Raw genomic sequence first — 6,123 nt, forward strand, 5'->3', positions numbered from 1 at the left:
ATCTAACTCAGAAGTCAGAAATCAGAATCGACATAGTTATCCCTTATCCCTCAGACTAATGCCAGAGCATTCTAAACATATATAAACACATCAAGGGTATCTAACTCAGAAGTCAGAAATCAGAATCGACATAGTTATCCCTTATCCCTCAGACTAATGCCATTGTACTTAAGTATTTGTTATTTATGTAATTGTTAACAACTTTCCATTGCATTGTCATTCTTATATTAAGAAGATTGGTAATTGGTATACTGAAGGATAAATTAAGTTATGTGGTAAATACTAAATACTAATTTTCCACCACATAAGCCTCACATGATACTGGGATTTTTTACAGTGATACGGTAAGCCTATAATTTCCAACCATATTTTGTTTTAAGTCTAATTATTATTTTAAATATATTAACTGGTAAATATTTGTTTATGAATATGCAAACACACCTACATTTTTAATTGAAATACTTGGTTTTTATTTTACTTAAATATCAAAATTAATTTTAAAATTGGTTATTATACATAACTTGTAATTACTAATTTGTTATTGATAAAACTTCAACTACAAATACAATTATTTTTGGTATTTCAGGAACAAATCCATGCAAGAATTTATCTTACATGAGGACCCATGTGATATTGACACTTTATCCAATTCACATGATACCTACTCATGGTCAATCTACTTCTACCAAGGTATTTTGCCACCTTCGAATGTTAGTTCCTCTTCTCATAATAATATTCAAAATGCAAAGCAAACAAAAATTACCGATGAATACTTTCCCAAAGAAAGTAATAGGTAGTATTTTTGTCCAATTATTTTTATTAATAAAATATTATTTTGGTCAATTCATTCGTATAATATACCTATTAATATAAAATGTATGAGTAGCATATTATTTTATTAATATCTTAGCTATAACGTAAAAATATTATCGTCGTTGTCTTATAACACAATAACGAAGATTATAATATCTGTCATTATGTTTTATTATGTCTTTGCATAATATTATTTAAGTTATTTAATAACATTCAGACCACTGGTAATGTAAAATGTGTAATATTTAGCTAGGTACATATCAAAAAACAAATCATACCTAATCAAATTATCTAAAGATATAAAATTTACTTATCTATATTATATCTATTAGGTACCAATGTTAAAGCTTATCATAAATACATATATAATACGCTTGCCAAAGGTAGCACCTTTGGTCAAATTGTTAACGCCATTAGAAAATATTTACATTTCATTAAACAGGTTGACTGCCAGGTGTACATTTTTTTGTATACGAACAAATCTCCATACTTGTATATGCAAATATTTTTATATTGTCCAACAAATTTTAAGCGATAATTTGCAAAAACTTCTTTTTTTTATAATTTTGTTTTTTTGTTAATTACTTACTAGGCCTTTTTTAGTTAATATTTTAAAAAATAATGTTGTGTCAGATAAATGAACACGTGGCCTACCAGACCATCAACACGTTAAATGCCGCGGTCGACGGGTAGTCGAAAATTTGTATAGGCATCTTTATGGTTTCATAATTTACTAGGTTATCAGAGCAATGCTTCTGTTTTTATTCGTGATTATTCAGTGAAATGTCTATTTTTCAACGGTTTAATCGGATTTTATTTTCGTTTATTTTTAGCAAAGTAATGATTATTTTTCCCTTAGAAATAATTGATGGCGACATCGCATCGTCGCCACGACGATTGTTTATGTTTAACGCTATAGTTTTTATATCTAGACATTATTCTTATAATATACAGTTGAATAATTATTAATGGTATTATTTTACTTATATATAAACGAAAATAATCCACTGGAGGACGACGTCAACACACAGGCGGCCGTATTATCGCGGCACCGATAGTCTGCCACCACACTATCGCTTTCATATGTGTTGATTTATGTTAGAATCCATTTTTGTACTTCTACAATTAATTTTATTCGATCTAATTTTTTTATCTACTTCAGAAATTTAATATTATTGTGTAATGCAGTTCAGTCGTTCAGTGTCATTTGTATAGTTCGATGTGTGTGTCATATTCATAAATTTGTATTAAGTGTTTATAAAAAGTGTAGCTTATTTTATATAATATTACCTCAAAATGAATCAGTGTCAAATTACGGATTTACTTGATGAGAGTGATACCAATTCAAATAGCTCACTTTCATCTTTCGACGACACAGACGACGATCCTAATTGGGAAAATGATGATATTGACAATCAAGGAGAAAACTATAGATCTGAAGATGAAAATGAAGTAACAAGTGAGTGGATAGATAATTTTGAACAACCAAATATGAATTCAAATATAGTTTTTAATCCAAATAATGATGACGTTGGTATAAACCCAGACATTATAGAAACTATGGTTTCGTTAAGCCCTTTTGATTTTTTTCTCTATTTTTTGATGACGAAGTAATAAATCTCCTAGTGGTAGAAACAAATAAATATGCTCAGGATAAATTGAACAAACAAGAAAATAGTCGTAGTGCAAGAATAAAAAAATGGACCAATATTGATAAAGAAGAACTTAAATGTTTTTTTGGAATAGTAATGTGGATGGGTTTGAATAAAAAGCCAAGTATTGCTCATTACTGGAAATCTGATAATTTTTTATATAAGTGTGAAATCCCAAAATACATGTCACGAAATAGGTTTGAGTTGATACTTTCTGTCCTCCACGTGTCAGATAATAGTAAAGCACCTCCAAACAATCGTCTATACAAAATTCAGCCATTAGTTGATATCTTAGGGTGACCGCACACTGGTAAAGCAAAATTGACTGAAGAAATGTAAGTCATATTTAATCATTTTGCTTTTAGTCATAATAAAGCATTGTTGTCGCACACTAGATAAAACATAGTTAGTCAAATCAAAGTATATCAAGTAGTCGTCAAAATGTCGTCCGACGAGGAGGACGTTGCCATTCCTATTTTATGGTTTCTTTTAAGAGAAATTGAACAGGAAGAAAATAAAAAAAAACTTTGGGTTCATCCTTTGAACTTGAAACGAACTGAAAATAATACAATTAAATGTTTTATTCAAGAACTTCGAAATGACGAATGTAAATTTAGAAATTTTACACGAATGAGTACCGACACGTTTGATTATATTCTAGAAATACTTAACGATGAAATTCGAAAACCTGATACTAATTTCAGAAAAAGTATCACTCCAGAAGAGAAATTATTGGTGACATTGAGGTAAGTTAATAGTACATTCTAAATTATTAGATATTAGATTCTGAGCGGAGCATAGCGAAATAATGTATTGATTTTACAATACATTTTAAAAAAAAAATTTGTTTATACAATGATTTATCATTGAAATAAAATATAACATATCCATTACAACGACATGCTTGACAACTACTGAACAGCAGAGCGGTAACCACTTGTCCAACTTTTTTTACATTTTCATTTTTTCGCTCCACTCAGAATTTAAAATAGCAGGTAGTATAAAAATAATTCTTTTAGACTTGTGAATTCTCTTGAACGTATTACTTTTTATTGTTATAATATTATTATAATAAAATGAGTTAACACTTAATAAGGTTATACTTAATTATACTTAATTTTTAACAATACTAAAAATGATAATTTATTATAATGAAAAATCAATGTAAAATATAAGAACTTGAACTATCCGACGAGGAGAAATCTGGAGAACTCGCAATGTACTGAATTGCATTAAATTGCTGTGGTTGTTGATTTGCATTTAACTGCTGATCTGGTGATAAATGAGGTATAATATTAGAATGTGGCGCATTATTGTATCTTGGCATTTCATACGACGTTTCTTGGCTGTCGAGAAGCTGATCAATGGTATTTAATACAATTTTTTTGAATTGACGTTGATTTTTATTATTTAATTTTAAAAAATCTGGAATAATACTTTTAAAAAAAGAAAGTTCAGGTGTATCCTCATTATTTTTTTTTGGTTTAGTTCTTGTCTTTAGAAATTCCAACATTGGTTCCACCACTCTTTCACTGGGTAACATTTTTTTGTTTGTTCTTGGTTTTTTAAATAATGGTTCATTATTAGATTTTTCATTTTCTGCATCTTCATTAACTATTGTTTGTGAAATCACTTCTTGTTCAACTGTTTCTACATTTTGTTCAGTATCTAGCACTATAGATTCTTCAACGAAACTATCGTTTTCTATAAGTTATCTATATGGGAACTATTCAAATTGCTTTCCATTTTTTTGTGTTGCAACACGTAATCAGAGAGAAACAACATATTATCAAACAAATACCATTTTCTTTTTCTTGATGATGCTCCGGACCTAGATGGCAATTTTTTTTGTTCACGCAGCTGCCTTGAAAATGAATTTCGAAGCGTGGTCCATTTTGCCTTGCATTCATTAGCTGTAATTAATCAACAAATTGGATACTAATTACAATACAAATTTGTATTTATATTTTAATTTATTTTTATTTCAAATTTTTTAATGTTTTTAGTTATTTGGCAACGGGAGAGCGATTTCAACGTCTTCATTACCAATTTCGCCTAGGTGCTACGACAATAGGATTGATAACTAATGAAGTATGTACTGCTATATGGAAATTATTATCACCCATTTATTTGCCAACGCCTAGAGAAGAAGACTGGCTTAAAATTTCAAATGAGTTCGATAAAATTTGGAATTTTCCTAATTGCACAGGAGCAATTGATGGTAAGCACATTGCTATTCAATGTCCACCATGTGCTGGTTCCGAGTATTTTAATTATAAAGGGTTTCACTCAATTGTGCTTCAAGCAGTGGTTGATGCGCACGCAAAATTTATAACAATCGATGTTGGGGATTATGGCCGGTCCAGTGACAGTGAAATATTTAAAGAATCTAATTTTGGTAAAATGTTACTACACAATGAATTAAATTTACCACCACCAAGAAAAATTCATAATGACATAAATGAAGAATATCTTTTTGTGTTTGTTGGGGATGAAGCATACCCTTTATTACCATGCCTGATGAGACCTTTTCCGCGTAGGAACTTAACAAACGAAAAACGTATTTTTAAGTATCGACAGTCCCGGGCAAGACGAATAGTAGAATGCGCATTCGGAATTATGGTTAAGAAATTTAAAGTGTTGGAAAACAAAATTGTAGTAGGCCCAAAAAAAGCTACCCAGATCGTAAAAGCTATTTGTGTATTACATAACTTAATTATGACGAGAGAGCAACATTGTATTGATATTCAAGAATTTATAAATTCTCAAGAACAGAATGAAATAATTGAACAAGATATCAGTATAATTAGATCTTCTAATAATAGATCTTCCACAGCAGCAATATCACTTCGAAATAAATTTACAGAATATTTTAATTCAAATAAAGGTTCTGTATCCTGGCAAAATAAATACACTGTATAGTAAAATTATTAAATAATAAAGAATTGATTAATTAATAACTATTTTAAGTACCTACTTTATTATTATATTATTATTACTATCGTGATTTATGTAGAGTAGAAAATAAAAAAATATAATAAAATAACATAATATTATAATAAAAATATAAAGACCTGGTATTTTTAGAATATCCGATATTTCTGTCCATAATTGTTCTTGTATGTTTCTGTTGCTATAATGTTTGTGTTTGTAATCATAAAGCGACTGACGTTCTTGGACTAATGATATTAAATTTTCGATGTTCATTTCATGCTCAATCGACATTTTATAATCCTATTGAATAAAATAATGATAATAAAGAATTATGCAGTGCAATGTGACACTTATCATTTTTTGAATTTTCACTGCTCGAAAAACTTTATGTGGAAATCCCAGAATAAAGTAAAATAATGCTTATAAATATGCTAACATATTTTGAACTATTATATTATAGTTAAAATATTTAGTTTGTACAAATGTTATAGATATTTATATATTTTTCACAAATTATTACTTAAAAATAAAAACAAAAAATAAAATAAATGTTTTCAATGCAAAATTACGTATTTCAGTACTTGTAGATATAGTGTATAATGTATAATATATAATATATAATGTATAATTACCTTTATATTGTAGACAATTTAGCATAAATAAATAATATTTGGCACAATTTTGATATAATGATCCAGTGACTGCTTGACAGTGACTAATGAAA

At 28.4% G+C, this 6,123-nt stretch overlaps 1 pseudogene; it reads right to left on the reverse strand.

Moving 5' to 3' along the window:
* Positions 1-3,624: 3,624 nt before the first annotated feature.
* LOC132944942 (uncharacterized) lies at positions 3,625-5,690 on the reverse strand (annotated as a pseudogene).
* Between the last annotated feature and the right edge of the window lie 433 nt (positions 5,691-6,123).

Source organism: Metopolophium dirhodum, chromosome 1 (assembly GCF_019925205.1).
Source record: "Metopolophium dirhodum isolate CAU chromosome 1, ASM1992520v1, whole genome shotgun sequence".
In the NCBI taxonomy this organism is placed as follows: Eukaryota; Metazoa; Arthropoda; class Insecta; order Hemiptera; family Aphididae; genus Metopolophium; species Metopolophium dirhodum.